This window comes from Rhynchophorus ferrugineus, unplaced genomic scaffold, assembly GCF_030347505.1.
Source record: "Rhynchophorus ferrugineus isolate W39M unplaced genomic scaffold, kcgeb_rfMv2 rfM7, whole genome shotgun sequence".
NCBI classification, from domain to species: Eukaryota; Metazoa; Arthropoda; class Insecta; order Coleoptera; family Curculionidae; genus Rhynchophorus; species Rhynchophorus ferrugineus.
The window spans coordinates 10,868,906-10,881,738 of NW_027472586.1; positions in this window are offsets into that span (position 1 = coordinate 10,868,906).

Below are 12,833 nucleotides of genomic sequence, written 5' to 3' on the forward strand. Positions count from 1 at the left end.
CCAAGGGGTGGTTTTTTCCCGCCCGACCCCCCGCGCTCCCGGTCTAAGACTCGTGCCCAGCGGACGTTTAGCCCCTTCGCATAGCACGCGGTTCGTGTGAACCAGTTCGCTAATCGCATTTATTCAACCCAGAGCCAGTCAATTACCAGAGCTTATTTATACCGTCCGAATAAATTTCGCTCGATTTACCCTGGCAGCTCGTTATTTACGGGACCGAGTCAGTCGATCAACGTTTCTCGTTTGTTTTTTCTCTCGACGCTACCATGGTCGACCACCGTATAAATATTATGGTCGTTGGTGGTAGAGAGGGCGCTGGATACTGACGACAATACGAAAAAAACCTTTGTTATTGTTTTTTAATTCATTTATACATTGGTACTAGTCGTTATCTACTAACTCATAATTTGTTTTTATATATTATTACTAGCGACCCGCCCCGGTTTCGCACGGGTGCAATGCTGATACTAAATTAAATACACTACAGAAAAAATATAAACGTTGTATATAAAAACATAGCGGCCCGCTCCGACTTTGCACGGGCATAAAATATATATGCCTATGTCACTCAATGAAAACATGATTAAAATCGATCCAGTATTTTTGGTTCATTCATTACTGCCCTTGGCCTGCACGCATTAAATTTGGAGTAAAACAACTCCTCTTCCCCTATACTTACTATGAAGATTTCCTGCTATCTTTGGAATATCTAAATTCATACAATTTTTATTACATTACACATTTTTAAACGCAAATTTTAAATTTGTAATATCTCCGAAAATATTTGTTTAATTTACATGCTGTAAGGAACCATATTGATCTATATTTATTGCACACTGTATTTAAGGTACTTAATTCGATAAGGATTAATGCCGTATTGCTTAAAATAGCTTCGCCATTCGCATCTTAAATAAGCCATTTTCTCACGTAAAAAGTAAACAATAAAAATGGTTAATGTGGGTTATCCCTAAAAGATAAACATATACCATCGCGGACTTTTTTGTAGACCTTTTTATGGTGTACAATACTGTAGTACATTAATTTGATCTAACTCGTAGGGTTAGGCAACGTTTTTGCTAATTGCTAAATAAGCCTAAAAAATAGGTTAATTTACGACATCACGTTAGAAACCTCTAAAATTAGCAATGTTGTCTTAGTATATTATGCATGTATTATACATATAAACCTTCCTCTTGAATCACTCTATCTATTGAAAAAAACCGCATCAAAATCCGTTGCGTAGTTTTAAAGATTTAAGCGCACATAGGGATATAGGGACAGAAAAGGCGACTTTGTTTTATACTATGTAGTGATTGAAACCTATATTTTTACGCTAAAGAGAAAACGAACATAAATAATTTCCTTTAAAAACTGTTTTATTTCACCTAAAGGAGAGGCGACTTGAGGCAACACTGAGGGTTCTTATCTGTTAGAAAATAGACCAACCCGTCTCACTCGTTCACCAGCCAAGAGTTAGTAAAAGAGATGGCCGGATAGTCAGCACCGTATTACATAACACCTGTCTCCTAAGGAAACGGCCACAGGGATGTATAGTCTATTCAAAACAGTAGTAAACCCACGTAATCTGAGTTGATAACCTCAAAATGTCGCAATGTTGCCGCATCAACTCTGAGTTTTAGTACATTTTGACTTTGGCATATAACAAAATTTTAAATATTCGTGTATATTCTGAACAATAACACACATGCACATAAAACTTTCACTCTCTATAATACAGTTTCCTACAGTTAAAGTATATTGTTTTTATCACATTGTCTTGGTAATTGTCAGTATTAAATCACAAACCACCATTCATAAAGTTTTATTCAATCACTATCAGACTTGCTCACGATGCTGTCTACCATTTGACAATTTCTTCTTCAATGTTTCTGATCGAGCTCATCCAAACCGAATGTGTTATTGTCGAAGATGCTTCTTTCCATAAATCCAGACAGTTCTGGTTTGAATATCCTTCTCAATCTGAATATCTATTATAATAATTTCTTGCAATATCAAATATGAACTCAACTGGATTAAATATGCAGTGTTAGGAGGAAGACGTAATACTCTGAGGCCATAACGTTCAGCAATATGATCTACCATGTATCTTTTCTCAGGCTTATTTCTAAAAAAGTATATTAAATAAAATGCAATTAAATATTTCACTTATTTTTATTGAGCAAAATTCTGAAATATTTCATTCTTTAACATGGTTTCTTCAAAACTTATATTATGTACTTTAAATCATTCGTTAATTGCAACCTTTGTTGATGTACTTGTTGGAATCTTCTCCACTAGTGTACTATACTATCGTGAATTGTCCATAACAATAACGGATGATTCCCCATATTTCCGAGTTGATAAAAGTAGATTTTCAAACCACAGTAAAAATAAGTTATGGTTGATTTCTCCGTGGTAGTCATCCTTGGACTTAGAGAAAAACGTTAATTCTGCACCAGGAATACAAATATTCCTGTTTCCAGCATGAAGAACTATATGTCTGCAATGAATTATTAATAGATAATCAATTGTTATTACAAGCTTTACATTTTCCCATCCTTTACACCATTTAAATCCTAATTACCCAACAGTGTATGAAGGGATGTTCTATACCCCTCAAATAGCATATCTTTCAGCTTTTTTGGTACTTTCCAGACTCACAGTTTTCTCCGAAATAATTATATTTAATCATATTTCGATTGAAGAAACTACTTTCTGTTTTTATACTAACATCAAGCTAATCTTGATTCGTTTCTCCTTTTCGCATAAAGACGGTTTCCTTTTGGTGAATTTAAGGTTACATTGTTTTTTAGTGATCGTGACAGCACTAATACTCAGTGCAGCTGCAACACGCTAAAAATATTTTCAATAAAAACCCCGGCGGTTTGAAATTCATTAAAACAAAGCGTTAAAACAACGTTTGCCGGTTTATAACCCATAATTATAATATTTTGAAGGCTCATTGTCGAACAGCATTCTATCTCTTTTTAAATATAATAAAATGAGAAGGAAAATATTGTCTGACTGTAAAAGGATTTACAACTTCCTCCAGGCACATATTGATGACGTGAGTTCATTGCTATTTTGAATAGACTATACGTAGTTGTTATTCCGTCTAGATAGCTTATAGCAGTTATAAAAATTATAGATATAAAAGGTCTTGAAATGTATGAAATACTGTTTCCACCCAAATTTCTATGGTTATTTCTATTTCTCGATATTCCAATGGTCCACGGTTGAGAAACTGAGCTTCTGTCCAAATTCCTGTGGGCTATGTTAGTTCACTGCACCTTCAGGCCGCCTTTAGTGGCCTTATATCCTTATCTAAGAAGTTAAGGGACACGGAGTACATGGATTGGGTGTACCTTTCAAAACTTGAATCGTTCTTAGTTGGAATAGTTTATGATTAGGGGTCGTTGAGCACCTTCTACCCACTTTTATGGATCTTAAAGCTTCAGCTGCGATATTTTTGCTCAAACTCCACTTAACTACACCAAAAAATGCTTCGAGTAAGTGTGGAACGATTACCAATCCCACGTCAACTTGTCTTCTATTCCTGATAATTAATATAAACTTCATAAAATGTGAAAAAATTCAGAAAATATAAATTGTTGTAAAAAATATTCTTTAAATTTATATAGCTGGCATACACTAAAAATAATATCAAAACCATAGTACGTAAACACATACATGTTGTCTAAAAGTTTTTTAAAAGAGAAATAGCCCTACCACAGCTATAATAGCAAAAATGTGATTGGAACTGGTGAATATTACTGTATGCTCTCAGAAAGGTACTGGCCTTTCTTCGATTTGATAAAAAAGCCAATTTGGACCTATTGGGTGCAAATATGGGGTAGCACTAAAAATTCAAATCAACTAGTCATCCAACGCTGCCAAAACAAAATTCTTCGATTAATTACCGATACCTATCGCTACGTAACCATCGAAGAACTGCACGACGACCTGGAAATCAAACGGATTTGCGAAGTTATCCAAGATTTCGCCTGGAAACACGAAAGAAGATTACTAAATCATAATAATGTGGAAGCAATACAACTGCTGGACAGCCAGAATGTCAAGAGATTGAAGTGAACCAAACCATATGAACTTATATAAAGTGTATACCTTTAGTGCAAACTATGTAACTATATATAACTATAACTATTTTCTCGCACTCGTCTTGGTTGTGAATTAATCCAAATACAAATGAAATGTAGTAATAAATTAATTTATGATTAAGATGGTACTAAGCGTATCTAATAAAGATATAAAAAAATTAATATTTTTCCAACGTTATATGCATAATTGCGAATTCCCTAAGGAGTCATTCAACGATATCCCTCTGCACTAGCTACTCAACTGAATGTGAACGGGACACTAGAAGATGACATTATCACCAAAGAAACCCGAAAGCCCGTTAACTCGACGTTTACTCAACAACAATAGAACCCCAGAAAAAACCAGACCGCTCGAAATATCCCCGACACCTACGCCTTACCTCCTCCCCACCACCACCCTCTTCTCCACCCAGTAATCCGGCAATCCATCATCTCGATTACCCTTGCCGGCGAACTTCATGGCCTCGAACCTGTCGCTATTTGCATCGACGTCGCAGAACCGGGGAGGGAGAGACGCGCGAACGGACGAGGGCGTCGGGACGCGGGGGGAGCCCAGTGCAAGACGCCTTCCCCTCCTCTACACTCAGCCACCCTTATCAGCGACGGGCAGAGATTGTCACGGCTTCCGTCATATCAGGCGGATGTCTGAGCGTTGCGCTCTGCTGTTTATCCGGGGGGAATGGTGATCGTCCATCGGATTAGGAGCCTTATCTTAATGATATAGACGCTGTTTAGGCCTCAATGGAGCGTGTACGTAATGGCAGAAATCCGAGATGAGTTATGTGGAGATGGAGATGGAGGTGAAGGAGCCGATTAGCATCTTCGGGCATGTGGAAACGTTGCGCGTCTGCGGACGTGCAGTTTCCGGACGAGGGATTCCGGATTGTTTGACGTAAATGCGGTTGGTGTAAGGGCGCCGTCGTCGAATACAATATTCGAGAAGATGACGAAGAGATTCATCTGACGGAAAGGCTTAATTAGATTCAACATTCCAAGATGAACGTTTAATATATAAGAAACTATATAAACCAGTAAAGTTTTCCCTGAACTGTTTTGGAAGCTGAAATATTAAACTTAAAAAGGAATCTTACGATTGATTGATTGGATAATCTCATTAGCTATATGCGAGTTGAAAATGACTTGTCAAATTTATTTGAAATCTGGGCCAATGTTCACCATGATAAATATAATATTATAATATTTTGACCAGTGTAAGGTCAACAGTCACACAGCAAGTGCAATCGATCACTGGAAAATCTTAGGCCTTATTTATAACATAAGCTACTTAACAGGTCAATTGAACAGTCCCAGGCATAACATAGTAAAACACATTTTTTTGGCAAAATTAGTTCTTTTTATTCAACATAATTCCCTTCTGATTATAGCGACCCTCCAACTTTTGGATATCATTTTTTTAGTACGATTTGTCCTTTGCGTCAAAATACGCCTCAGTTTCGGCGATCACCTCTTCATTCGACGAAAATTTCGTCTCAGCGGGCATTATTTTGAGATCTGAGAACAGGAAATAGTCGCTGGGGGACAGATCTAGAGAATACGGTGGATGAGGAAGCAATTCGAAGCCCAATTCATGGATTCTTGCCATCGTTTTCACTGACTTGTGACTGAAACGGCCCAGTAACACTATGTAATAATGGCTGTTGATGGTCCTTCCTTTTTCAAGGTCGTCAATGAAAATTATTCCATGTGTATCCCAAAATACAGACTCCATAAAATTGCCAGCCGACTGTTGCGTTGTCCCATGCTTTGGAGCGGGTTCATCGTGTGCAGTCCACTCGGATGACTGTCGATTGGTCTTCGGAGTGAAATGATGGAACCATGTTTCATCCATTGTCACATATAGACGCAAAAACTCGGGTTTATTACGCTTGATCATCTGAAAACACTGCTTCGAATCATCAACTCGTCGTTGTTTTTGGTCAAAACTGAGCTCACGCGGCACCGACTTTGCACAGAGCTTTCTCATACCCAAATATTCGTGAATGATACGATGTACACGTTCAGTTGATATCTGCTATTTCATTCAGTTTCAATTTACGGTAATTCAAAATCATTTTGTGGATTTTTTTAATGTTTTCGTCGGTAACAACCTCTTTTGCGCATCCAATGCGTTCAACGTCTTCGGTGCTCATTTCACCATGTCTAAACTTAGCATACCAATCCTTGATGATTGATTTTCCTGGGGCAGTGTCCGGCATCAAGCCAAGTTTTCGCTTCAACTGTATTTTTTCCGTTCAAAAACAATAATTTATCAACACGCGAAATTCCTTTTTATCCATTTTTTTCACAATAACAAAAGTTGCTTCACTCAAAATGCTATAATTCACAAACTAATGGTCCGACAGCTGTCAAATTTATACACGCATCTTTTGAGGGTTAGGGCTAACTAAAAAACATATGGATTTAATTCTAGTAGCGCCATCTATGTGCCAGAACAAGGACTTCTCAATTGACCTGTTATTTAGCAGAAAAATTGTAATAAAAAGAGTTTTTGATCATAACGTCATGTTTATGATGGTCGCCGGGGTACTACGCACCCCGAGGTGGTTATCAATCGTATCTAACCGCCGCAACGACTAAATCTAGGCACCAGCGAGACACCCAAGAAGAAAAGGAAACCCTATACGTGCCGGTAAAGAGATACGCGTCGCGAGAGAGAGACGTATACGCGCGCAGCTCCGACCGAGCGGCCAGGACGAGATTTACAGCCGATGGGGTAAATTCATTACGGGAGTGTTGTAGCGGCGTCGAGGGGGCTGCATTCGGTTAAGCGGCAACATTAGCGCCCGCCTGCAGCGGAAATAAGCCGGAGATGAAATTGTGCCGTCATTTCCTTCAGACGAACACCGTCTTCGTCGACTGCGTCCGCCCTTCCAACAACCACCACCACCAACCACCCCCCCTTCCGCCCCGCCGCCCCCATCGCCGCTTTACACTAATTCTTCGTCGGGCCTCTGATTGTTAACTGCTGGACGGTTAATCGATATGGAATGGGGACGCGCGAGCCAGTGCCGTACAAATCGTGTTGTTGATGTTGTTATTCAAGTATGCTTTCAATAACAGCATACAGTAATCTTCACCAATTCCATACTCCAGCCCCTTCTCAGATGCTTTCCAAATTTCCGGTATTCCTGTCCATCGTTTCAGTACCTAGTGTCCACACCTTCTTGTTTATGAGAATAGTGGTTAAATGTTTTTTTTAATTAATTTTATGTTTACATTATCTTTGCATTATTTTATAATAATAACACTGTGTGACACAATTTTTTTAACATAAATAAGATTACGTGTTTTCAATTTTCTATTCCATTCTTAAAAACATTGTCTAAAGATAAGGATACATTAAAAATCATCGTGGTCCGGGTAAATTGAATATACTGCGCTGGCGCGTACGTCCCCAGTGTTAGAAATATTTGAATATTCTCAATGTTGCTTGGGACGCCGTAAGTATCTCTGTATCTTAATTATAACCAAACTTTTAATATCCTTTATACTTCTTGCACTATTTACTAATTAATTACAATACACTGAAAGTTGCAATAGAACATTTTTCCAAAAAAGGAAGGTTAATATATTTAATGGAAAAAGGGTTTACTCACTAAAAAACGCCACCATATTTAATGAAATCAGGACTCAAGTACGTAAAAACTCAATGATGATAATATTTTGTGTTTTTTCTTGTATATATTACCTTTCAAGTATTTTCTTTTATCTCTTATTAGATCTGCTTTCTCTTCTTTGATATTTTGGCAGACTACCCTTTGTTATCAAGCAATCATACAGCTGTAGCAAGTACAATACTTTTCTAAATAACTAGCTCTTCAGGGTTAATAGCATGCTATCTTTTCCTGCACTTCTGCAGTGCCTATAAATTGGACGATTGATTATATAAATCGATATTACTTAAATATATAATTCCCTATTACCTTGTCAAAATTCAATAAAAGAGATTCTGAGATTCATATTGCCTACTTGTATTTGCTTCAATATTGGGTCATATCATTCAGATTCTTAACAAAAAAATAGATATATATGCTTACATAGACAGACCCAAATTAATTTTTTGCCCATAACTCTTTTTTCCTTGTTTTAGTCTACCTAAAATTCATTCGTAAGATAATAATCACATCGATACTTTCATGGAAATTACTACCTTGTCAATTACTCCTTATACTGTTGTATATTAAGCTTCTTCACTTCTTGTTTCCTAAAAAATTCTTTAAACAATATTTTTTCTTTATCGTTCTGTGCGTTCCAACTTTCAAAGTCTTACAAATTCTTAAAATAAAGATTAGATTGTTTAACATCTATATTGTGGATCCGACAAAGATGCTTCCGAAATTCAGTATGTATGGATACTGAAATCATTAAGATGAGGACAGGGAGAAGGCAGATAATCCTAGTTGTCGTCGGCTTAAGTTGTGCAGCAAGCTCATGATGAAATTCATATATGTGTTTCTTTCTCTTACTACTAAGTATGTCTTATTATAATCTTGACATATTAATTTATTTACACTACAAAAAGTCAGTTAATTCATTTATCCTATTTGTAACAACTGAAACTAAACTTAATCCTGTTATAATGCTAAAATGTTAAAGTAAAAGGCCTTCTTTTTCAGTAAAAAGGAAAGTCAAAATATAACTTTATGAAAAGCCATATCGAACGCTTCAATAGTTTAACAAATAAATGCAAAACGTTTAATCAGAGCAATACGGTATGTCGCTATTTCTTTTGAGGAACGCTTGGCTTGCAATACCATATAATGTTGCCAAATCTAAAGTCAAGAACTATATATTGTACTATATACAAAAAAAAACGTATCTGCTCTATTATCATTTTCTGTTTCAAAACAAAATATAAAAGTTAATGTCAGAAAGTCTTATTGTACATTTTTAGTTTTTAGGTTTTGTTTAAATTCCATTGGGTATCTTTATCTAATGCTCGCTGGGAAGAAATTTTCGTCGAATAAAGAGGTGATCGCCGAAACTGACGCCTATTTTGAAGCAAAGGACAAACCGTACTACAAAAATGGTATCGAAAAGTTGGAGGGTCGCTATCATCAGTGTATCACACTTGAAGGGATTTATGTTGAATAAAATAAGCTAATATTGCCAAAAAAATGTGTTATAGTAGGCCGGGGACTTTTCAATTGATCTGTTACTGCACAACCCTATCGACAAGTCAATGAAAACTTTGCTAATAGAATTGCTTTGTCAGCTATTATTGTACAGTCCTGGTCTGATCCTCAGTGATCACTGCTTATTAGTATTTCCTTCTGCGTTTGTTTCAAATATCCTACCCTGGTCAGTTATAATCAATAGTGTGAAAAATAATCCGAAAGAATCAAATTTCTTGCGCGCCCCGGCTAAACCGTCGATTGTGTGAAAAGCCGTCTCTCGTGGAAACGTCAATAGCGAGGCTGACGCGTGTCCAGAGCCCATTCTAAGCGCCCGTCGGTCGAGGTCCCTGAAAAATGTTTAATGCCAAACCGACGATAACATCTAAGACTGGTCAATGTGCATGTTCATGGAGGTACGCGGCGAAGAGGGAGAACGGGACCGACGGCATAGAATTCCATGGAAATGTGCCGGACGCCTACCGCTCACGGAAACCCATTTGCCTTTTTCCACGTGAGACACGAGGGTGATTTTTCGGCTAGATATGACGGAAGAACGAACCGTGTTAACGCTGATGCCGATATCGGTGTAAAAATATTTGTTTTGAATTTTTGGAGGTTCAGATGCTCTTATTTCTTGTCTTCATGTGGGAATCGTCCTCCTCCATATGTTCTTTTAGAGTATTTTAACAAAGTAACCCTAAAAAAATCGAGGTGTGTCTGTTAAAAAGATGGAAATATAAAAAAGTGCGCGATATCAAGCTTCAATCATAAATCCTAACCTTGTTTTGAATTCCGCTCTACTTTCTTTACGTTTGGTAGCCTTGGTGAACTTTATCTAAAACAACTTATCATAACTAAAACTGATTGGAATACCAAAGTAAAAATTATTCAAAATTTTATTATTGTAAGCCTGCGTTAGACGCTAAGTTGTCCCAATACTTTTACAGTCTTTTTATATATTTTAAAGTCTCCTTTTACCAACGAAGGTATATCTGGACTGGACCTGCAGTTTAACGTGGGCTCCGAACCACGGTCCTCGGTATTAAGCCTACCGACTGGCGAGTGGCTAACTTAGAGATCATCCCAGAAGACATCCGGTCTTACCCAGCCTGGTTACTGGCGTGACTGGGATCATTTTCCTTGTCGGACATTTTACACTGTTGCCTAAGACAATCACAAATATTAACCAATCACAAACATAAATCTACAACCCTGCCCCAGCAGGATTCGAACCCGCGATTATCGCAACAGTAGGCGGACCGTCCTGTCGCCTTTACCATTGCGCCAACCAAGCCGGCTGTCTTTGTTTTTGTCCATTATTTGATCAGAAAATGCTGTTGTTTTTATACCAATAAAGTTACGAATACTGCTCAGTCCTGAATGCAAGTCTAAATAGGTATCGTACGTAATAAGTATTGTAACAGGCGATGAATAGTAGATCTTTTTTTAATAATCTCCTAGAACGTTAACAATCTGCCCGTGGGAAATAAGTATTATTAGATGATTTCAGTTATATAATATAACTATCCTGACATGTAGTAGATCACTTCAGTAAGTGATCAATGATACAACAACAAAGTCTCGTTATGGGTTCTATGGGGCTATCTGGCTGAATCAGTTTGTTGGACATATAATATGGGGCATCGACGATGACTCGCAACACTTTATTCTGAGAACTCATTCCCAAATATTTAACGTTGTCTACTTGCGGAAGTTCATGATTATTCTATTTTACTGAGGGACATGTTCTTCTACAAAGGGTGAATGTCACATGGGTAGATTTTGTCTCATTTGCTTTGATATGCCACGTTTTCAACCACATTTCGACTTTGTCAAGATGAAGTTGGAGGTTTCTTGTGGCTGATCTGGTGATTGGATCCTCGTGTGATGATAAAACCGCTGTATCGTCACCATATGTTGCAACAGTAGTGTTCTTCTTTCTTAATGTTTGTTGAAAACATCTGTAGACCCATAGAATAAGGTTATACTACACTTTTAATAGCCGAATCATGTCATCCAATTACTAACGTGATGCGTCAGTCATATAACAAAGCACCAACATTCAATAAAATATGGAAAAATCCAAAAACATTTACTCAAAAAGTGCACCATAAAACTCAACAGTTATTTTCGACTTACGATTTAAGACCTTCAGGTTCCAATATCATAATCACATCATCAGGGAAAATATCATAATCACAGGGAACAAAATCTGGAGAATATGACCGGTGAATCAATACGGTTTATTTTAATGTTTCAAGACAAGTTTTAATCTCTTGAGGTATATGCGGACGAGAATTGTTATGTAACAAGTTTGCTAACTATACGAATCGAGAATCCCGTTCTTCCTGTCGTTAGTATAATTGCTGACATGCGTAAGAAACGCCACTCAACGTATCCAGGCTTTAATTTATATAGTAACTAATGTCATTATTTTTTAATGATTTTCAGTAAACGGATAAAATATAAGAAACGGAATACGGAACCATTAGAACGGAAATAATATAAGAAACTTGAATATTTCAAAATGGTTCATTGTGGCAGTCTTGGCAAGACAGTAACAAAAAGAGTGTAAAGACAATAAAAATTGATGGAAAAGTTAAAAGTTACTATAGCATTCAATTGGGTTTTGTTGGTCATTATATTTATTAATAGTTAATTGCAGATATATTGCTGGTTGAGAAGGATATTTCATCAATAACTATTTGGATATGTGGAAGAAAGCATTGTCAACCATAACACCTTGGGTTTAGATGAACTCGATAAGACATACAGAGGAAGTAATTGATAAATGGTGGAATCGTGAACATGTTTTATACAAATTGGAAATTAACAGTTTAGTGATTTGAATTGGACAGTGAGTCATAAAGTGAAAATGACTGAAGGAAACTTTCAGGATATGTGATAATGCTGTACAGTACTGGAAATTCCTAAGACAGAGTGATGAGAGTGGAAACTACTAAAGGTATGCACATATTTAATTGAATATAACTGTAGAAAATGGTATTTTAGAGCGTGAAAGAAGTGTGTGCACAGATAAGATCGTAATTGAACGAATACTAACTGTTTTGTAGATATAGTAAATGCATTAGACAGAATTCAGTGGTTAATTTTATGAAGAATGTTGCACACAGATAGTAGCAGAAGAAATAAAATATATAGTGATACCAAGATGACTTGACAAGTAAACACAGCATTGAAGGAAACAAGAACTAAACGACAAAAGTAAATATGCCCTCGAATGCAAGTAAAATACGTTTCTCAGATATACAATTGTTAATTAGGTGGATTGGGCCTCCAGGGGGATACCACTACACAAAAAAGCGCGCCTAGAGACTCTATTTTATGGATTGTGTGGAAAAGAGTTAAATGTAAACAAAACAAATCTAACCTACAAATTATTATAGCTGTGTCTTAATTGTAGTTTTAAGTCCTTCGATAACATATGTATTAGATTTTCTATAATGTTAAAATAAATTATATTTCATAATATTTTTGTTCAATTATTTTATTTAGATTAGAATTTTTTTATGTATGTGCCAAACTGAACTAAAACTAATAGTTAATTCGGCAACATTGC